Source organism: Oncorhynchus tshawytscha, linkage group LG12 (genome assembly GCF_018296145.1).
Source record: "Oncorhynchus tshawytscha isolate Ot180627B linkage group LG12, Otsh_v2.0, whole genome shotgun sequence".
NCBI lineage: Eukaryota > Metazoa > Chordata > Actinopteri > Salmoniformes > Salmonidae > Oncorhynchus > Oncorhynchus tshawytscha.
Window position 1 is genome coordinate 35496864 of NC_056440.1, and position 23316 is coordinate 35520179.

The 23316-nt window shown below is 45.8% G+C and overlaps 1 long non-coding RNA gene and 1 pseudogene across 1 annotated transcript; both read right to left on the reverse strand.

Moving 5' to 3' along the window:
- On the reverse strand, positions 1-16740 carry LOC112264098 (annotated as a pseudogene).
- Positions 16741-20998: 4258 nt separating this feature from the next.
- Positions 20999-23316, reverse strand: LOC112263052. Its single transcript, XR_002955442.2, has 5 exons — positions 22436-23316; positions 22134-22233; positions 21850-22023; positions 21454-21610; positions 20999-21104 (listed from the first exon to the last, which is right to left on the reverse strand). It is a non-coding gene; the product is annotated as an uncharacterized LOC112263052 (long non-coding RNA).

Consider the following 23316-nt stretch of genomic DNA (forward strand, 5'->3'; position numbering starts at 1 on the left):
CTTCTTGAATTCAACCATTGGGTTCAAATACACATTTAGATTTGTGAACAGCCATCCACAACAATCACAATCCGTAAGGCGCAAATAGCTAAATGAGAGAGCAGCAGTGTGATTCACATCAATGTGATATGTAGATAACAATAAGTGATATCTGTATCACCGTAGATTACACCACTGCTGTCATCCTGACCTCCAAGCGTTTATTAAAGTTGGATAATCTTTGGATGCTGACAGCAGTCACACCATTGGAAGACATAGCTTGGACTATAGCCTACTCCTGCTCTTTTCCCGCGATCCATCAAACACATTTGGTGTGTCATCATAGTGGTCTCTGACTTCTGGTCAGACTCGCTCAGGTGGAACAAACTTAAATTTGCGCCATTTTTCAATGCTGATATGAATGTCTGAGAAAACAGAAGTGTCAAAGATTTTTCACAAACCTCATTTCTGAATAAAAGCAATCCATGAAGTAGTCTAGATTTTCAAAAGTATCTGTAATCTGACTACAATATTTTTGCTAGTAACGCAATGGATTAGTTATTGTATTTTGTAATCCCTTACATGTAATCCGTTACTCCCCAACCCTGATAACCAACAACAATGAAAGTGACTGGACCCCAGGCAGCATGCTCATATATTTGCATGCACCTCACCTGAAATCAGAATGTGACGTAAACAAAGGCAGATTCTCTTAGTCAAACCAAGAGATGCAAAGCAATCACAGGCAAACTGCTATTATGGTGTGAAGGATGTCAGCGAAGGCCACTAGTTGACACCCCACTGTGTTTATTAGGGGGCATTATTGTCAGCTCTTTAAAACAGGACTGGCATTTATCATCTGTTGACACTTCCTAATGAGGCCTCCAGTGGCACATTACCAATCCTGTTGTTCAGTTATAATTCTCTGCCAATCAGTTCCCAGTCAAGTAGCCTTCTAGAATTCACTCTTGATCCATCTGGCACTAACTGTGGCTGTGAGCAGAATATTGAGTTATGCTTCACTACAGTCAAAGCTGTAGTGAAGGGCACGGCGAGTGACATGTCCCCTTATTCACGTCGGCATTTATAGACAGAGGTATTCAGAATGAGTGATTTGTGAATAGCATAGGTATATTCTAAAGAAGAAAGTTAACCTGTCAGTTTGATTTATCATTCACTGTTATCCATCACCTTTAGATGGCTGTGACTAGTCAGACAGAATTACGACCAAATATTGATTATCTTCAAGTATTGTTTTAAGCATGTATTTGTATTAACAAAGTCAAATGAGAAATACAACAGGGTATTATGTAGCTAATGTGATATAAGTAAAAAAAATTGAGTCGTTACATTTTAAGTGTTAAAACGGGCATAGACTTGGCCAAGATACAATACGCAAGATGATAATGCTGGACCAGTTCACCCTGCACTGTCCTGTTTTAACAACAGAGGTCCAATTGATCTCCAAAATAGGCAAGCTCCTCGGCCCAAGGTCATGGAAGTTGTTTCCCAAAATAGCGGCGCGGCAGCCGCGTCCCAAGTGCAACACTTTGTACGCGGTTATCTTTAGACATATAGATTGGAGCTGTATTCTTAAAGATGTGTCAACAAATATGAAGGCTGAGGATTTGTTTGAAGTCAAAGAGCCAGAGAGTTAAACCTCTTATCCGTCAGACACCTTCTGGATCATGTGTTCTTTCAGTTCTCATCAGGCACCTCTCACAATATCATCATCAGAAAGGTGCTCCAGAAAAATCTGTTAAATGGAACTAAATCTTAGTTTGGGATTATTCACAGAGAACATAACTAGCTAACTAAACCAGGATCAACACAGCTTGGTTGAATTTAATCATTTTAACTTTAGGCAATGAAAGCAGAGATGTTTTGATTACATTAAGAGATGAAAAGTACCTAAAATAGATAAAAAGCGAGACAGTCTGATGAACTATAACTGGAGAACGAAGTACAGTAGTGAGATGAGTGAGAAGTCATGGTCCTCACCGCCCTCCTGGATGACCTGACCAATGGAAACCTGGTTCTGGGCCCTCTGGAAGCACCCAAGCTTGCACACCATCAGCTGCTCCAGGTCGAGCCACATCTTCACCTGCTTTATGTTGGGCCTGTGGCTCTCCCTCACCGCCTTCTGCTGCTCACGCAACTTCTGTTGTTGTCCAAAGGGAAAGAGGAATCCTTATTACATCAGCACAACAGGCTCATTTTGACATCAAAGACAGTGTATGATACCAGCATAGTTAAACAGACATTTTCAGTTTCTTTTCAAGTGCCAGCATATGGTTTTGTATCAAACACTGAATGGAAGGGTGGTCAAGAGATCTTTGTATTCATTGACTGGAAGCTTGACCAGACAAACATGACCAAGTGCATTAGCATCAAGCCTATTCATAACCATAGATGGGAAACCCTAATAAAGAAGTAGCTTGTCATGAATGTGCCAGGGGTGGGGTGGGGGCGCTCTGCCATGCACTTTCTCCTCTCTGGCCCCATTCTGATCAGGGTGAGGAAGAACCTAAAGTATGGCCCCTGTGTTTGCAGGGGATCTATGTCAGATGCCATTGGCACTGTGCCTGCACCCTGACAAAGCACACAAAGCACCTCTCTGCTCACCTTGCCCAGGCACTCCTGCTCTGCAACGTTCTTCATGTACTGCTCCCTGTGAAACAGCCGGAGGGTCAGTGGTCACGTGAGCCTATTAACTTTCACAAGATCACTGCTGCCATTATTGTTTCACAAGGGAAAGACTACCTGTTAGTTGAATAACACAACATACAGTAGCAAACATCCATAACAGATTTTATTAAACCAGTATTTTACTTACATATTTTTATAAAGAAAAGCAATAGTTCTGGACACACTTTGAAATGCATAGATATAGTATATAAAATACCTACGAGGGTGAACCTACTAACGGACTGCTGCAAGTGAGGGAGGTGTATGGGGAGGTGTGTGGCAACAGTAGCAGATGCACACGTGTTGTAATAGGAGCCTATGGAGGGGACTGCGGTAATAGAAGTCCTAAGCAGCAGGCAGACTCACCTGATGGTTTTCCTTCTCTCTTGCGGATCAGGGGCCTTCATCTCATCTGCTGCTTGCTGCATTTGCAACTCAATGATCTGTGAAGAACAGAGAGAGATGGGGAGAAGAACAGGAGCTCTGGTTGACTGTCGCAGCACAGATCAGGTGTTGTTTGCTACCTGAGCCCCTTACCTCTTTCATGTAGTTGATGTAGTGGTATCAGTTTTCCTCCCGAGTCGTCACCTCCCTCAGAGCTCTCACTTCCCGCAAGAAGAAACTGAACTGTTCCTCTTGGAGAGAACATTGCAATTGTGTGGTGTATGTGAACAAATTACATATAGAAAATGTCATATGTGGTGTTAGGTCAGGTGTCTACACATAGCATTTAATATTGTACCTGGTCCAGTGGATCGGTTACTCTCCAGACCTGCAGCACAGCTGTCATACTTGGCCTTCTTTTCCTCATACTCTTGAGTTAGCTCCTGTGAAGAATGAAACCCCCATTCACAGACACATGAACAGAGAAATACACATAGATGCGCATATTCTACAGCATTTAAGTACAATGACAATACATTTCACTGTTATAGTATGTTATGTACAGTGCATTCGCAAAGTATTCAGACCCCTTGACTATTCCACATTTTGTTACATTAAAGCCTTATTCTAAAATTGATTTCCCCTCATCAAATCTACACACAATACCTCATACTGGCAATGCAAAAACGGGTTAAGAATTTTTTTCAAATGTATAAAAAAAACTGAAATACCTCATCTAACCGGTGCCCCCACACATAGACTCTGTGCATGTACCCCCTGTATAAAGCCTTGCTAATGTGATTTTACTGCTGCTCTTTAATTATTTGTTACTTTTATTTTTTACTTAGCACTTATTTTTCTTAAAACTGCATTGTTGGTTAAGGGCTTGTAAGTAAGCATTTCACTGTAAGATCTACACCTGTTGTATTCGGCGTACATGCCAAATAACATTTGATTTGAATATCACATTTACGTAAGTATTCAGACACTTTACTCAGTACTTTGTTGAAGTACCTTTGGCAGCGATTACAGCCTCGAGTCTTCTTGGGTATGACGCTACAAGCTTGGCACACCTGTATTTGGGGAGTTTCTCCCATTCTTCTCTGTAAATCCTCTCAAGCTTTGTCAGGTTGGATGGGGAGCGTCATTACACAGCTGTTTTCAGGTCTCTCCAGAGATGTTTGATCGGGTTCAAGTCCGGGCTCTGGCTGGGCCACTCAAAGACATTCAGAGACTTGTCCCGAAGCCACTCCTGTGTAGTCTTGGCTGTGTGCTTAGGGTTGTTTCTTGTTTGAAGGTGAACCTTTGCCCCCGTCTGAGGTCCTGAGCGCTCTGGAGCAGGTTTTCATCAAGGATATCTGTACTTTGCTCAGTTAATCTTTCCCTCGATCCTGACTAGTCTACCAGTCCCTGCCGCTAAAATACATCCCCTTAGCATGATGCTGCTACCACCATGCTTCACCATAGGGATAGTGCCAGGTTTCTTCCAGAGGTGACGCTTGGCATTCAGGCCAAAGAGTTCAATCTTGGTTTCATCAGACCAGAGAATCTTGTTTCTCATGGTCTGAGAGTCTTTAGGTGCCTTTTGGCAAACTCCAAGCGGGCTGTCATGTGCCTTTTACTAAAGAGTGGCTTCCATCTGGCTACTCTACCATAAAGGCCTGATTGGTGGAGTGCTGCAGAGATAGAACCTTCCAGAAGGACAACTCCCATCTCCATAGAGGAACTCTGGAACTATGTCAGGGTGACCATCAGGTTCTTGGTCACCTCCCTGACCAAGGCCATTCTCCCCTGACTTCTCAGTTTGGCAGGGCAGCCAGCTCTAGGAAGAGTCTTGCTGGTTCCAATTATGGAGGCCACTGTGTTCTTGGGGATCATCAATGCTGCAGAAATATTTTGGTACCCTTCCCCAGATCTGTCTCTTGACACAATCCTGTCTCGGAGCTCTACGGACAATTTCTTCGACCTCATGGCTTGGTTTTTGCTCTGACATGCACTGTCAACTGTGGAACCTTATATAGACAGGTTTGTGCCTTTCCAAATCATGTCCAATCAATATAATTTATCACAGGTGGACTCCAAATCAAGTTGTAGAAACATCTCAAGGATGATCAATGGAAACAGGATGCACCTGAGCTACATTTCGAGTTTCATAGCGAAGGGTCTGAATAGGTATTTCTGTTTAAAAGAAAGTATACATTTGCAAACATTTCTAAAAACCTGTTTTCACTTTGTCATTATGAGGTATTGTCTGTAGATTGATGAGGGAAACAAATTATTTTATCCATTTTAGAATAAGGCTGTAAAGTTTTAAAAAATGTGGAAAAAGTCAAGGGGTCTGAATACCCCCTACTAGTACAAATGTACTATATGCTAAATGTAGTTTCCCCAACGCCTTTCATATCACTATCAGATCAAAGCCCATGCATATATTTTCACCGTTTTACTGAATCTTAGCCCAAGCCTAGTCTATTAAAATATTTCTGACGCATCTTTTCATCATTAGTTATTGTTAGCCCGTATGATTTTATACCAAATTAGGGAACACATATTGGAAAATATGATCCCCTGCTTTAGCCAAGAGATGTGAGGGGCTTTCCCTATCGTATACTTTACATATAGACTCTATGTAAACTATCGTTAAAGTACTCCACAAAAATCCTGCAAACCTTATTCTTATTTCTCGTATGTTTTTGTTCTACCTAAAGTTATTTCTAGTGCTACATTGATATTGATGACTGCATTGTTGGGTTTGGAGCTTGCAAGAAAGGCATTTCACCATACTTGTGCATGTGACATTAAAACTTGAAAGTGAATAGCAGCTGGTGGAAGCATCAGGGTTTTCCCCTTCCTTTGATAAACCTATTGACCTCCTGACATGCTTTGCTAATCTTCTAGTTTCGCATAATAATCTGGGGTTCTACATTTGGCTAATTGTATAGACACAGCTCTGTGTAATGACGCAATTTGAAGATGAAACTACAGACAAAGTTTCACAGCGTGTGACGTTCACCTGACATGGCTGTCTCAAAGGCCTCTGTTCCTTCATGGCCGGTGCAAGGGCAGACTTCTTCTCCACTATCGTCGAGTTTAGTTCTTTGACCTGAAAAAAAGTAACACATATTTTAACCCATATGCCAACATCCTGGTTTGGTGCGAAAAATTATCCACAGAAATGTCAGATTAAGATCAAATCAAATCAAATGTATTTATATAGCCCTTCGTACATCAGCTGATATCTCAAAGTGCTGTACAGAAGATGGCTAACTATGCCCATAATAACATCAAATAATCATATGTCACCTGTGTTTTACACAAGCAGGGGTCGTATAGGTTGTGCATGGAGAGGCAGAGCTGTCTAAGGCCAACCATGGGATTGGAAGATTGTGAGGTGAGTGAAAGTCTACTTTATAGCGACAGGTGTTGCAGGTCTATGCACTTTGAAGGGTTGAGCAAACAGGCAGGGCTCAGCTCGACACCTGAGAGTACAGGCCACCGTTCTCCAGTGTGTGTGTGTATAGCAGTGTGTGTGGTTATGTGGTCTATTTTATATGAGGAATGAGTAATCTGGAAGATGGTGAGTTGAGTGAAAGTCTACTTTATAGCTACAGCCAGGAATGCTTGAATCCATCATTGGGAGCCTGCCAGCTTCAACCACAAACCCTGACTAACCTTTAAAGAATTTCAAAAACATATTGAACTGGGGTCTAATCATTTGCAACTGGTTCTACTTGGACATCATTGCAATGGAATGACATATTGATAAAACAGGTTGATTTGGTGATCAAATCTGGCTTGAAACCCACCAATTCCTCTTTTCCCCTGAATACATGTAACGCTCCGAGTGTGGAGTCAGACGCAGGAAACAGGGAGTGCAATGCTGTGCTCTTTAATGCACTAACGCAACACAGGGTGCTCACAACATAACTGCCCCAAACACGGGGAACGAAAATAGTACAACAGAAATACACGACCAGGAACAAACACGTTCCTCTACTACGGAACCGAAGGTCACAATAATTAATCCCGCACAAAGAAACAGGCGGGCCGGCTGTCTAATAAAGCCCAACTAATGATTCACGAACAGGTGCTAACAATAAACATACAAGGAGGGGGAGGAAAGACAATCAGTGGCAGCTAAAAGGCCGGTGACGACGACCGCCGAGCGCCACCCGACCGGGAAGGGAAGCCACCCTCGGTCGGACTCGTGACAGTACCCCCCCCCCCGACGCGCTGGCTCCCGCAGCACGCCGACACCGGCCTCGAGGTTGCCCCGGAGGACGAGGTGCAGGGCGATCCGGATGGAGGCGATGGAAATCCCTCAACATTGATGGATCCAAGATGTCCCTCACCGGTACCCAGCACCTCTCCTCCGGACCGTACCCCTCCCGGTCCACGAGGTACTGCAGGCCCCTCACCCGGCGTCTTGAGTCCAGAATGGCCCGTATCGTATACGCCGGGGACCCCTCAATGTCCAGAGGGGGGGAGGGACCTCCGGCACCTCACTGTCCTGCAGGGGACCAGCTACCACCGGCCTGGGGAGAGACACATGAAACGAGGGGTTAATACGATAATAGGAAGGGAGTTGTAATCGATAACACACCTCGTTTATTCTCCTCAGGACTTTAAAGGGCCCTACACACTGCGGACCCAGCTTCCGGCAGGGCAAGCGGAGGGGCAGGTTTCGGGTCGAGAGCCAGACCCTGTCCCCCGGTACAAACACGGGGGCCTCACTGCGGTGGCGGTCAGCACTCCTCTTCTGGCGTCCACTCGCTTGTTGGAGAGATTCCTGGATGGCCCTCCAGGTCTCCTTGGAGCGCTGTACCCATTCCTCCACCGCAGGAGCTCCGGTCTGGCTCGGATGCCATGGTGCCAGGACCGGCTGGTACCTCAACACACACTGAAAAGGGGACAAGTTAGTAGAGGAGTGGCGTAGTGAGTTCTGGGCCATTTCAGCCTAGGGAATGTATCGTGCCCACTCCCCTGGCCGATCCTGGCAATATAACCACAGAAACCTACCCACCTCCTGGTTCACTCTCTCCACCTGCCCATTACTCTTGGGGTGATAACCGGAGGTCAGGCTGACAGAGACCCCCAAACGTTCCATGAATGCCCTCCATACTCGGGACGTGAATTGGGGGCCCCGATCAGAAACGATGTCCTCCGGCACCCCGTAGTGCCGAAAGACGTGGGTGAATAATGCCTCCGTAGTCTGTAGGGCTGTAGGGATACCGGGCAACGGGAGAAGACAGCAGGACTTAGAGAACCGATCCACAATCACTAGAACCGTGATGTTCCCCTGAGACAGCGGAAGATCGGTCAGGAAATCTACGGATAGATGTGACCATGGCCGTTGTGGAACGGGGAGGGGTTGTAACTTCCCTCTAGGAAGGTGCCTAGGAGCCTAGGCGCACACCGAACAGGCTGAGACATAAACCTTAACGTCCTTAGCCAAGGTAGGCCACCAATACCTCTCCCGAAGGCTCCCCACTGTCCTCGTCACCCCAGGGTGATCCAAGGAGGGTAGGACGTGAGCCCACCGAATCAGTTGGTCCCGAACACCAAGCGGCACGTACTTTCTCCCCGCCGGACACTGGGGAGGCGCGGGTTCCGCCCGTAACGCCCGCTCGATGTCCGAGTCCACCTCCCATACCACTGGTGCTACCAGCCTTGAGGCGGGAAGGATGGGAGTAGGTTCGGTGGGCCTATCCTCCGTGTCGTAAAGGCGGGACAGTGCGTCAGCCTTTACGTTCTGGGAGCCCGGTCTATAAGACAATGTAAACCGGAACCGGGTGAAGAATATGGCCCACCTTGCCTGACGTGGGTTAAGTCTCCTAGCTGCCCGAATATACTCCAGATTCTGGTGGTCGGTCCAGATGAGAAAGGGGTGCTTAGCCCCCTCAAGCCAGTGTCTCCACACCTTTAGAGCTCTGACCACCGCTAGCAACTCCCGGTCCCCCACATCATAGTTATGCTCCGCTGGGCTGAGCTTCCTTGAGAAGAAAGCGCAGGGGCGGAGTTTTGGTGGCGTACCCGAGCGCTGTGATAGCACGGCACCCACCCCAGCCTCGGACGCGTCCACCTCCACTATGAACGCTAGAGAGGGGTCCGGACGCGCCAACACGGGCGCAACATTGAACAGCGCCTTCAACTTGTTGAAAGCTCCGTCCACCTCTGCTGACCACTGTAACCGCACCGGGCCCCCCTTCAGCAGTGAGGTAATGGGAGCCGCTATCTGGCCAAAACCCCGGATAAACCTCCGGTAGTAGTTGGCAAAACCCAAAAACCGCTGCACCTCTTTTACCGTGGTCGGAATCGGCAAATTACGCACGGCCCTAATGCGGTCACCCTCCATCACCACCCCCGAGGTGGAAATGCGATAACCCAGGAAGGAGACGGCTCGTTTAGAGAACACGCATTTCTCAGCCTTGACGTATAGGTCATGCTCAGCAGTCTACCAAGCACCTTGCGTACTAGAGACACATGCGCGGTGTGAGTGGCCGAGTAGATCAGAATGTCATCAATATAAACAACCACTCCCTGCCTGCACAGGTCCCTGAGAATCTCGTCTACAAAGGATTGGAAAACGTCTGGAGCATTCTTTAACCCATACGGCATGACAAGGTACTCATAGTGGCCCGATGTGGTACTAAATGCGGTTTTCCATTCGTCTCCGAATACGCACCAGACTGAGATCCAGTTTTGTGAAGAACTGCGCTCTGTGAAATGATTCCACCGCCGTAGCGATGAGAGGTAGAGGGTAACTATACCCCACTGTGATGGCGTTTAGACCTCTATAATCAATACACGGACGCAAACCTCCCTCCTTTTTCTTCACAAAAAAGAAACTTGAGGAGACGGGTGAGATGGAGGGCCGAATGTATCCCTGTCCCAGCGACTCCGTGACATATGTCTCCATCGCCAACGTCTCCTCCTGGGACAATGGGTACACGTGACTCTTGGGAAGTGCAGCGTTTACCTGGAGATCTATCGTACAATCCCTTCCTGGTCGATAAGGTGGTAATTTAGTCGCTTTCACTTTACTGAAAGCGATTGCCAAATTGGCATACTCGGGGAGAATGCACACCGTGGAACCCTGGTCTGGACTTTCCACCGACGTGGCACCGATGGAAACTCCCAAACACCTTCCAGAACACTCCTCTGACTACCCCTGGAGAACCCCCTGTCTCCACTAAATTTTAGGATTGTGCCGGGCCAGCCAGGGAATCCCTAGCACCACTGGAAACGCAAGCGAATCAATAATATAAAGACTGATACGCTCCCTATGATTCCCCTGCGTCACCATGTCCAGTGGAACCGTGGTCTCCCTGACCCTAATGGCTGGCTATCTAGGGAGTGCACGGGAAAAGGAGAATCTATCGGCACCAGCGGAACCCCTAACTTAAGGGCGAGTCCGCGATCCATAAAGTTCCCAGCTGCGCCTGAATCGACTAGCGCCCTATGCTGGGAAGAGGGAAAAAAGTGAAGGAAAAAAGTTAAGACAAACATGTGGCCATCAGGGGGTTCTGTGTGAGTTTGATGCTGACTCACCTGGGGTGATCGAGAAGCGTTCCGCCTGCCATCTCTACTCCCAGACGGACCCCCCCAGCACCGATCGGCCGTGTGTCCTCTCCGACCAGAGTTGGTGCAGGGAAGGCCTCCTCCTCCGGTACCCCTCGGCACGGCCCCTCCCAACTCCATCGGAATGGGAGCGGAGGCGCTGGGTGGTGGAACACACAGGACCCTCTCCGAACGCCCGCGGGCAGCCAGCAGATTGTCCAGTCGGATGGACATGTCAATCAGCTCATCCAGGGAAAGAGCAGTGTCCCGACACGCTAGCTCCCTGCGGACGTCCTCCCGGAGACTACACCTGTAGTGGTCAATAAGGGCCCTGTCGTTCCACCCAGATCCTGCTGCCAAGGTCCGGAACTCCAGCGCGTAATCCTGGGCGCTCCTCCTCTCCTGCCTGAGATGAAATAGTCGTTCTCCCACCGCTCGGCCTTCTGGAGGGTGACCAAATATGGCACGGAAGCGGTGGGAAAACTCTGGGTAGTGCTCCCTCGCTGAGTCTGGGCCATTCCAGACTGTGCTCGGCCACTCCAGAGCACGACCCGTGAGGCAGGAGATGAGGACACTCACCCTCTCCGCTCCCGAGGGAGTGGGTCTGACGGGGGCCAGGTATAGCTCCAGTTGGAGTAAAAACCCCTGGCAACCCACCGCCGCTCCATCATAAGCCCTCGGGAGCGTCAGACGGAGGGTGCTGGAGTCGGGAGATGGGTCCGGAGCCGGGGGTGCCGAAAGTGGAGAGAGGAGACCACTCCTCTCCCATCAGTCCATTCTCTCCATCACTTGATCCATCGCCGATCCGATCCGATGGAGGATGGTGGTGTGGTGGAGAACCCGTTCCTCCATCGATGGGAGAGGGTTGGCTGCTGCTCCTGCTGACTCCATTCAATACGGGTGCGGGATTCTGTAACGCTCCGGGTGTCGTGGGTGTGGAGTCAGACGCAGGAAACAGAGAGTGCAATGCTGTGCTCTTTAATGCACTACCGCAACACAGGGTGCTCACAACCAAACTGCCCCAAACATGGGGGACGAAAATAGTACAACAGAAATACACGACCAGGAACAACACGTTCCTCTACTACGGAACCGAAGGTCACAATAATTAATCCCGCACAAAGAAACAGGCGGGCCGGCTGTCTAATAAAGCCCAACTAATGGTTCACGAACAGGTGCTAACAATAAACATACAAGGAGGGGGAGGAAAGACAATCAGTGGCAGCTAATAGGCCGGTGACGACGACCGCCGAGCGCCACCCGACCGGGAAGGGAAGCCACCCTCGGTCGGACTCGTGACAATACAAGCACAAAGGACAGTTGAAAAATGCATGAGGGGTATTTCACGGTTTCAAAGACGCAAAATCAATGCGAAGTAATCAATGACACAAACAAAACAGCACAGTCAGACAAGGAAGGTTCTTGTAAAACAAATTGTGCATCTGGACAAGCATCTGAAGGCAATGAGCATGATCCTGTGACTGAGTATGGGGGTTGTCTGGAGTGGGTAAAGATCTGTCCCTGTGGTAAAGTGACATGCTACTCAGACAGTGGCTCCGATCCCCTGGTATAGTCACCATTTCAGACACGTCGTCCAGCGAGCGTGCCTTCATCTCGTCCAGTTCACCCTTGAAGGCCGACACCCTCTCCAGTTCCTTCTGGGTGTCACTGTACCCAGAGATCCGCTTCTGTGCCTCCATGGATTGCTACACAGACAATAAGAGCATGAAAGGGCATATGGGGTTCCAGTCATCCATTAGTACACAAAATATGAGATCCTTGTGCCTTTCAATATGGCAGCATAACATGAGATTGTGTCCAGTTTTATAATCCTAAACCAAATGTCAGTGTAGAGACCTGGCAAGAGTTCATTAGAAACACCTGGCACTTGAGCAATGTAGTCTATCTACACCCACAGGAGCTGCAAGGCAGTGGGATATTTTAATGAGTGTAATCAGTAAATACAAGTTAATATTTTGAGGTGCGTAAATCTCCATGTAATAACATACAATGGCTCAGCTAATTCATTGTTTATAATTAGTTTGCACCATATCGACAAATGTAAGTCTATAGCTGTGACTCAGTGACTAAGTTACTCCCTCCCTGTCTGGGAGGATATAGCACGGAGCCTAATCCTGAACTGACCTCTGGCACCGGAGTCGCAGCTCTATGCACTGTGAAGCGTTGTGTCCACACAAACAGTCAGGGCTCAGTTCCACACCTGGGAGTACAGGCCACTTTGTTCTCCAAGAAGAGAAGGTTACATGCAGTTGAGGTAGCAGTGTGTGTGTGTGTGTGTGTGTGTGTGTGTGTGTGTGTGTAGTCTATTGTATATGATGAGTGAGAAATCTGTGACCTATGAAAATAAACACAATTTCCTTCACACGTATCCCCCAGCCCTCCATTGCAAATCTGTTCAAACACTGATAAAGACTGAATGTCAATGACCTAATTAAACTACATTCATTCTAATATTTGGTTCTGATATGAATAGATCTCAGTGGCAGGCTGGGCTTCTAGCATGTTCTGGGTTATACGGTAGGCTATAACCAACATTGCTGCAGCGAATGGTTCATTTTATGTGGGAGGGGTAACAGTTGGGAACAGGAATGCAGGTAGCGAGAGGAGGGGGCTCAGGCACCAACAGACAACCAGCCGTGGTGGTGGGGGGATGCAGCCACTGATTAAAAAAATACCAGCGTCATAGAGAGAAACAGATGCAGCCTTCGCAAATAGCAGCAGCCCAGCCCTCCCTGCGTCAGCCAGGCTTTTAGCAAGTCAGGAGGTGGGAGGGTTTTGAGGTGTGAAATCATTTCCAGGAAGGTTATGTCACTTCACTTTTAATGCAATTTACATCAACATTGGCAGGATGGAAAGGCACGTGCAGCACTATAAGAGGGCTGATATGGTATGGAGGAAAGCAGGTAGGGTGGATAGCTGCCCATAGCTGATAGCTGTGAAAGGGGATTGGTGAGGTGCATTACCAGTTGCTGTTGGCTGACCTCACGCCTCTGTTTTAGGATCTCCTCTGTCCGCTGCAGGATCCCGTGCTCAGCTCAGTAATCTCCTGCCTCTTCTTCTTGAACACTGTCCCCTTGCTGCGCAGTTTCCCAACAAAACGATTGAACTGAGAAGAACCGAGAGAGACTGTCATGAAAAAAATATGCTAAGAGAAAGGGATTTACTAATAGTAATGACAATAACATTGCATTTTTTTGTGTCTGAAAATGAGACTGACATGTTCTCTTTCTTCCCAGATACACACAAACAACCACATCTTGAAGCAAGGTCATCCTCTCCAATTCCTACCAAGACAGACATGACCCGTGGCAAACACAAACATTGGCCCCCTTCTCTGTAGGGGTACGATGAGAATCCTGTGCATGTCAACATTTATAGCTGTTGTTCATTCTGGAGAACCCCAGAAATCACAGAATGTTACGTCACTTCGAATATATGGTTTGTTTTATTTCAGGACATCAAGGGCAGACAAGGTTGAGAGGGAATTAGCAGGCAGAAGAATGCTGCATAGCATTCTCTCGTCACATACAATGGGTCCCCAGAACAACTGCTACTAAATTAGCCAGTACTTTGAAGGGCTTGAACTATTTATCATGACAGAGGATCGTTTTTGAAAATGCAGCACAATGAGATAGTAGATAATTAAACATGGTACGCACTGTGCATATTTATAAATAGCAGTAGCCTACAGTGTATGTGAAATCTATTTCGGCAGGGTGAATAACCTTTCCAGATTGAGCAAACACATCTGTTATTTATGTTGGGGGAATTTGGGGTGTAAGTGAACAGAGAGCCAAGCAATGGATGATGGAACACCAGACACATGGTGGACCAAAACCAAGCTAAGGATGGGCACACAGGGGCATAATACAGACGCCCTCCTGCAGCTGCTGGGTGACATGTGATTACACGCACGCTCAGAATGGAAAATACCTCTGATAAGGTGATCATTTCCACCATGACCCATGACTCCAGGAGAGACTGATAAGTCCTTTCCATTTACCACAGAAACCCTTCTTGTTCTCACCTACTGTTTTACCACACTGAGAAGAAGTAGGTTTAGAGTTCCCTTTCCCATCAAAACACACTCACTTATTATCCAGGGGAGCAGATGAAACCACCCACATGAACAGGGCATCGGGGAGAGCAGGGAGGAAGTGGCTGCTATTTCAGACAGGCAGCTTATGTGCCTCGCCAGCCTGTCTCAGCACCATGATCTCACTGCGTGTGGAACTCCTGCTCACAAAACAGTCAGACATGAACATATGGATGCAGTACGTGCCTTTTATCCAACAGCGACCACCAACTATATAGACCTACTTATGGCCAAAGGTTGCTCTGAAAACAGGAACAGGCATAGTTTGAGATGTGAAGAGTGGTCGTTTTTCCTTATCATCCTTGAACTTATACAGCCATGCACAGGGTGTGTTGACACAGGAGTGATGGCTCCTGGCACTGTGTTGCAGAGGCTAAAAAGCCACTCAAATTTGAGAGTCCACTCTCTGCCAGTGGTTCAGAGGGATCTAACCAAACATAGCGTCAAAGCTTGTGTCAGTTTGTTTCGATTGGGATAAAATATCAGCCATCGAGTTACATTTAGTTGAAGGATTCACACTGCAATGGTTTGTGTTTTGCGGAATTAATTTAGAAGAGATTTGAAAACAGTTAACATTTCAGACAGTTTGTTCAATACTGTCCTGGTTCTAGGTAGTCCATGCTGTGGTCTATTTTTAACCTTGCATGGGAATGTGGGAGAGTGAGGGGAAAGGGATAAGTAGCTTTAGCCAGTAAGCCCCTCTCTGTTTACATAAGAGCAGAAATAGCATCTCACGTTCAGTGCGGCACACAACTCTACCGTGCTTCACTCTTATCAACAAAGTTTGACGTAAGCAAACAGTAGAATGTTTAATCAATCTACCCCTAAAGATGGAAAACATATCATCTCTGATGCATTTTGCTTTATCCTCAGAGAGTTTGGATAGTGATGTTCAGTTTTGAGTGGTGAGCAGATGTACAACGTAACGTGCGAATACAGAGCAGATGGTATCAGTGGAGGCTGGTGAGAGGACAGCTCATAATGGCTGAAACGGAGCGAATGGAATTAAACACATAGAAACCATGTTTGATACAATTCAACTCACTCCGCTCCAGCCATTACATGAGCCCGTCCTCCCCAATTAAGGTGCCACCAACCTCCTGTGGATTGTATAAGGGTAGCAGTCTTTTTGCTGGACAATGACGATACATCACTCCCCATCGAAAAAGGCTCCGACTCTGTTCCAATGGTTAGGAAGGGGATTACTATTGGTGTGGATGATGATGATGTTCAGACCAGAGTACTGAGCTGTGAGAGGTGGTTAGCTACCCCGTCTCCCTCCAGGTCTCGTGCTTGGCTGTTCTCACCTAAAAGAGACAAAAAAATATTAAAATATCAATATGATAACCTGAATAAACCTTTTGATGATAAATAAAGCCGCCTCCCTTCATCAGACAACATCAATCATCCTAACAAGTTCAAAGAGCTAGCAAACGCTTAACAACACACAGACAGCCAGCGCATACAGATTCATATAACTGACAAAGACTTGTGTGATTTAGTATCAATGACAGGGAATGGCATTCTGAAATGGACATAACCTTCATCCAATGTAATTGCTGGTGTTATGTCATATAAATGTACTGTATGTTTAGAGAATGTGAGACAAGGAGAAACAAATCACCTGCTGCCTGAAGAGACAGTTTATCATCCATGGGGTCATTTCTCATCATTCTTTTCTCAATCAGCAGATTTATTTCAATGGTGTTCTCTCGATTCTGGACAAAGTGGGGAACAGTCAGACTCAAACTTTCAATTTGTCAGAAACAACCTGTTTGGTTACTGTCAGTCATTCTTGAACCAAATTGACAAGGCTCTTATAGCTTAATTACCCAGGTAGGTAGATAGCTCACCTTGTCCTCTAGTTCCCTAAACTCAGCTTGGCCCATGTCTGGCTTCGACACCACCTTCTGCAGGTACTGCACCATCCGCCTCTTACTCTCCAGCTCCTTGGGCAGTTTGTCAGACACCATTTAGGAGTTGAACTTGATCTCCTCTTCAAGCCTCTTCATTAAGCCGGAGACAGTAACATAGACAGTAACAGAGACAGTAACCGACAGTAACAGATATTTGATCAGGCTACATCATTCTGAAAGTCTTTGAAACACAATGAGGCACACCCGCTCATAGAAGAAAAGAAGGGTAATATGCTGATCTTGAGTTGAGCACATCTGCTCATCACAAGAATTAACATTAAACAAAATCAAGAGAGCGTATGCAAAACATTGTTTTAATTCATCAACGCAGGAGCATAACCTCAACATACAGTGCGTTCGGAAAGCATTCAGACCCCTTGACTTTTTCCACATTGTTACGTTACACCCTTATTCTAAAATTGATTCAATATATGTTTTTCCTCATCAATCTACACACAATACCCCATAATGACAAATCAAAAACAGTGCTACTGAAATTTTTGCTAAATTATAAAAAACAGAAATAGTACATTTACATAAGTATTCAGACACTTCACTCAGTACTTTGTTGAAGCACCTTTGGCAACGATTACAGATTTAAGTCTTGGGTATGACGCTACAAGCTTGGCACACTTGTGTCTGCGGAGTTTCTCCTATTCTTCTCTTCAGATCCTCAAGCTCTGTCAGGTTTGATGGGGAGCGTCGCTGCACAGTTATTTTCAGGTCTCTCCAGAGATGTTTGATGGGATTCAAGTCCAGGCTCTGGCAGGGCCACTCAAGGACATTCAGAGAGTTGACCCGAACGCACTGCTACGTTGTCTTGGCTGTGTGCTTAGGGTCATTGTCCTGTTGGAAGGTGAACCTTCGCCCCAGTCTGAGGTCCTGAGGGCTCTGGAGCAGGTTTTCATCAAGGATCTCTCTGTACTTTGCTACGTTCATCTTTCCCTCGATCCTGACTAGTCTCCCATTCCCTGCCGCTGAGAAACATCCCCAAAGCATGATGCCGCCACCGCCATGCTTCACCGTAGCGATGGTGCCAGGTTTCCTCCAAATGTGTCACTTGGCATTCAGGCCAAAGAGTTAAATCTTGGTTTCATCAGACCAGAGAATCTTGTTTCTCATGGTCTGAGTGTCTTTAGGTGCCTTTTGGCAAAATCCAAGCGGGCTGTTATGTGCCTTTTACTGAGGAGTGGCTTCCATCTGGCCACTCTACCATAAATGCCTAATTGGTGGAGTGCTGCAGAGATGGTTGTCCTTTTGGAAGTTTCTCCCATCTCCATAGAAGAACTCTGAAACTCTGTCAGAGTGACCACCGGGTTCTTGGTCACCTCCCTGACCAAGGCCCTTCTCCCCCGATTGCTCAGTTTGGCCGGGCGGCCAGCTCTAGGAATTGTCTCGGTGGTTCCAAACTTATTCCATTTATGAATGAGAGGCCAATGTGTTCTTGGGGACTTTCAATGCCTCAGACATTTGATAATACACTTCCCCAGATCAGTGCCTCGACACAATCCTGTCTCTGAGCTCTACGGACAATTCCTTTGACCTCATGGCTTGGTTTTTGCTCTGACATGCACTGTCAACTGTGGGACCTTATATAGACAGGTGTGCCTTTCCAAATCATGTCCAATCAATTGAATTTACCACAGGTGGACTCCAATCAAGTTGATCAAGGATAATCAATGGAAACAGGATGCACCTGAGCTCAATTTTGAGTCACATATCAAAGGGTCTGAATATTTATGTAAATAGGCTATTTCTGTTTTTATACATTTGCAAAAACTGTTTTCTCTTTGTCTTTATGGGGTATTGTGTGTAGATTGATGAGGGGAAAAAATATTTTCATCCATTTTAGAATAAGGCTGTAACGTAACAAAATGTGGAAAAAGGGAAGGGGTCTGAATACTTTCAAAATGCACTCTATCTAGTGTTCTTCCATGCTGCTGTTTAACTGACACACAGTAGACCTACATGAGACTGAAAACCTTTACAAGAGGGTCACATCATTTGATATGTGGTATTTTGAGTCATTGTATTGCAAATGCTTTGTTGGTGTGACACTCACAAAAGCTTTCATGTCTGTCTGTCGTTACTTTGGTCATTTTGGAAACTATAAATGTGCAAATCTCCTGTGTGATTGTGAAGAGACCAACACTAGATGATTATGGGGCCTTAATAGATGTGAATCTGTCACGTCCTGACCATAGAGAGCCCTTGTTTCTGTATGGTGTAGGAGGTCAGGGCATGACTAGGGGGTATTCTGGTTTAATATTTATATGTTGTGTTCTATTTTATGTTTTCTATGTTGGTGTTTTGTATGATTCCCAATTAGAGGCAGCTGGTATTCGTTGTCTATAATTGGGGATCATATTTAAGTAGATATTTTTCCCACCTGTGTTTGTGGGATATTATTTTGTGTTTGTGCATGTGCACCATGTAGTCACATTCCGTTGTTTGTCTATTTGGTTTATTGTTTTGGCTTATGTTTCAATTTTGGAATAAATATGTGGAACTCAATATCCGCTGCGCCTTGGTCCCGTTCTTACGACAACCGCGACATAATCAATTAACAGAGATTCAGCCTAATCTGTCGTGTCCTTGACCTTTCAACCTTTTCAACCATCTGTGGTGTGGAGGGTGATGTAGAACACACCTACTCACTCTCTGGCTTGGAATCTACTGCTGTTGCCTGCCGCAGGTTCTTCAGCTACTGCTGAGATCTCTGCAGTCTCTGCTCTGCCTGGAAAAGCTGGACATATCCAAATGACAACACACATTATCAGCATTTTAAAAGAAACCAACATCATGCTTATAAATCTACTTGTAGGTGAATTTGGAATATTTAATTGACAAAAATCTTTGATAATATGTCAACGTTCCTTTTTCAGGACCCTGTCTTTCAAAGATAATTTGTAAAAATCCAAATAACTTCACAGATCTTCATTGTAATGGTTTAAACACTGTTTCCCATGCTTGTTCAATGAACCATAAACAATTAATGAACATGCACCTGTGGAACGGTCATTAAGACACTAACAGCTTACAGAAGGTAGGCAATTAAGGTTACAGTTATGAGAACTTAGGACACTAAAGAGGCCTTTCTACTGACTCTGAAAAACAACAAAAGAAAGATGCCCAGGGTCCCTGCTCATCTGCGTGAACATGCCTTAGGCATGCTGCAAGGAGGCATGAGGACTGTAGATGTGGCCAGGGCAATAAATTGCAATGTCCGTACTGTGAGAAGCCTAAGACAGCTCTACAGGGAGACAAGATGGACAGCTGATCGTCCTCGCAGTGGCGGACCACGTGTAACAACACCTGCACAGGATCGGTACATCCGAACATCACACCTGCAGGACAGGTACAGGATGGCAAAAACTACCCGAGTTACGCCAGGAAAGCACAATCCCTCCATCAGTGCTCAGACTGGCCATAATAGGCTGAGAGAGGCTGGACTGAGGGCTTGTAGAGCTGCTGTAAGATCCTCACCACACATCCCATCACCGGCTCTTCACTGACGAGTCGCGGTTTTGTCTCACCAGGTGTGATGGTCGGATTCGCGAGCATCACCCCTGGAATGAGTGTTACACAGAGGCCTGTACTCTGGAGCGGGATCGATTTGGAGGTGCAGAGTCCATCATGGTCTGCAGCGGTGTGTCACAGCATCATCGGACTGAGCTTGTTGTCATTGCAAGCAATCTCAACGCTGTGCTTTACAGGGAAGACATCCTCCTCCCTCATGTGGTACCCTTCCTGCAGGCTCATCCTGACATGATCCTCCAGCATGACAATGCCACCAGCCATACTGCTCGTTCTGTGTGTGATTTCCTGTAAGACAGGAATGTCAGTGTTCTGCCATGGCCAGCGACGAGCCCGGATCTCAATCCCATTGAGCACGTCTGGGACCTGTTGGATCGGAGGGTGAGGGCTAGGGCCATTCCACCCAGAAATGTCTGGGAACTTGCAAGTGCCTTGGTGGAAGAGTGGGGCAACATCTCACAGCAAGAACTGTCAAATCTGGTGCAGTCCATGAGGAGATGCACTGCAGTACTTAATGCAGCTGGTGGCCACACCAGATCCTGACTGTTACTTTTGATTTTGACCCCCCCCCCCTTTGTTCAGGGACACATTATTCAATTTCTATTAGTCACATGTTTGTGGAACTTGTTCAGTTTATGTCTCAGTTGTTGAATCTTGTTATGTTCATACAAATATTTACACGTTAAGTTTGCTGAAAATAAACACATTTGACTGTGAGAGGACATTTCTTTTTTTGCTGAGTTTGTGTACACTGTATGCAGCAAAGTTGAAAATATGGGTTACAAAGCCTGTAAATTGGAAAGTTGGACATGCCATATCATTAGTTGGTTCTTCTGCTGAGCCAGAGACTCTTCTCTCTCCTGTTCCACAAGTAGTTGTCTGGCCAGTTCCAGCATCTGCTGGTGGTTGAACCCTGACTCCACCTAGTGGACACAGAAAACAACTGTGATACTGTTTCGGCACCTGAGATTGAGTTTCACCTCACACAACAGCCGGGAGCCACTACCTCTGACCTCAGTTTCCCTTCTGGCATGGCCTTAAATTATGGTCCACTAAAATAGCACTCTATTACTATTCTACCCTGGAAAAGGGTGATGCCGTGAGCCTCTCAGATGCCTGTCTAGTCTCATTACAAAAAGGAATCCGTTGGCGTGTATAAGAGGTCATGTTTTCATTCCTCTGTGAGTCCCTGTGAGTTTCAGGCATTAGGACAGGGTGGGCTTCCTCAAACAGATTGTCTGTCTTACCCTCTTCTTCAGCAACTCCACTCACTTGATCAGCTGGTCCTTCTCCTCTTCCATAGCACCAATGTTCTAAGGTTGAAAAGGTGTCACACTTTTCCACAGATCTCTGCAGTGGAAAAGCCAGAGCTCTTCAGTTGCTCACACTCCTTATGGTAGGTCTTGAATCGTTCCATTAGTTCTTCATACTACAAAAACAACAGATCAAACACTATGCAATGATTAATCATATCTTAGTTGTGCATTCCATCACATCTTTCTGACCAACAGTGAACTTAAAAATAATAAAATAAAGTTTTTAATCATGGCATCATAATGTGATCTCTCTAGTCTAGCGAGAGGAGGAGTCATTATCCCAAGTTCCCATTATCCCAAGTTCCCATTATCCCATGTTATGCTTGCACCTTGAAGTCAGTGTTAAACAAACCTGGTGACGGGTGTCAGTGATGACACCACCCTGCAGGAACTCTGCAGGCACCTCCAGCTTAACCAGGAAGCGAGCCAGGTAAGCTCTCTTCTTCAGCTCTGTGATCCTCTGCAGCAACCAGTGAAGGATAGGGTGAATCACAGGTCACCAGGCCCTGTCTGAAACTGCTCCTGTCTGAAGAAAGAGGACAGTGAGAAGCAAACACTCTCAGTGTTCTATTCAGTCATTGGTTCTACTGCTGAAATCTGCTTTGATTTTGTAAGTTGTCTGTCAAGAATACTTACAGATCAGACATATTCCCAGGTGGTTTGTATTTCAACATCCCTAGCAAAGTGAACATTCTCTTTGCTGTTTGGTCAGGCATTTCTTCATGGATATCAATAGCTTATTGAAATGAATAAAATATGATTTACAATTCATTCACACATTTTACACACACTTTAGGTGACTGACTGATAATTGGAAACACAATAATAATGGGGCTCAAAATGGGGTAGGTGTCATCATCAACATTACATTTGAGACATAATATCAACTGGGACAACTCATGATCAAAAGTATGAGGTTGTTGTTTACATTATCTTACCTTAGTGTAAATTTCAGCCAGAACATCATTGAGAATCTCCAGCAGTTGCATTGGCTCCAGTGAGTCGAAGGTGATGAGGTTAACGTTTTTCTTGAAGGGGTCTTTATTCAGGTGCTCAACAATAAATGTAAGTTGCTTGCTCATCTTAAAATCAACTGGTCAGCTAACGTTAAAGCAGGGGGTAAATCATTTTAGATAATGTTAGCTAGTCAAGAGGATTAGCAAAAATACAGAATCAAAACTAGCATTACGTTAGCTTGCTACGTACTGTAAAGTTAGCTATTTAGCTAGATACTGTTATAAAACGTTAGGTGAATAGCTTGAAGCATAGCTAGCTACACGCTAACAAGAGAGTTCGTATGCACAAAGTGGCCAGCTGGCTTTTCCCCTTGTTTATTTCTAGAAATACTCGTTTTAAACACCATAACAACGTTCACAGTCAGCAAAACAAGACCATTCGTTTATTTTTATTTTTAAACAAGACCATTCGTATCCGTTTTGGTTACCAGGCACAAACGTACTCGAGCTGGTTGCTAACAGGAAGTCTTTCAGCTTGTTCAAGAGGGCAAAGATTGTTTGACAAGATAGTCGAGTGAATGCTCTAACAATGGCAATAGCTTCAAAATAAAAGTTATCCTCTTACTTGACCACAATATCAGATATTATAGTGTATTTTGCCTGTTGCAAGATGCGTTCTGTTTCTCTGATTTTACCCTACCCTTTTCATAGGACGGATTGAAGCTTATTTTTTAGTTCTAGTGGTCTGCCAAGGTGGGTAAATTAAATAAAAGATATAATCAGTAAATGTTTTAATAACGGGACATCGAAATGTGTTTTAAACAATAATGTTAAATATAAATTAGTTAAAAAGGAATTCTTGA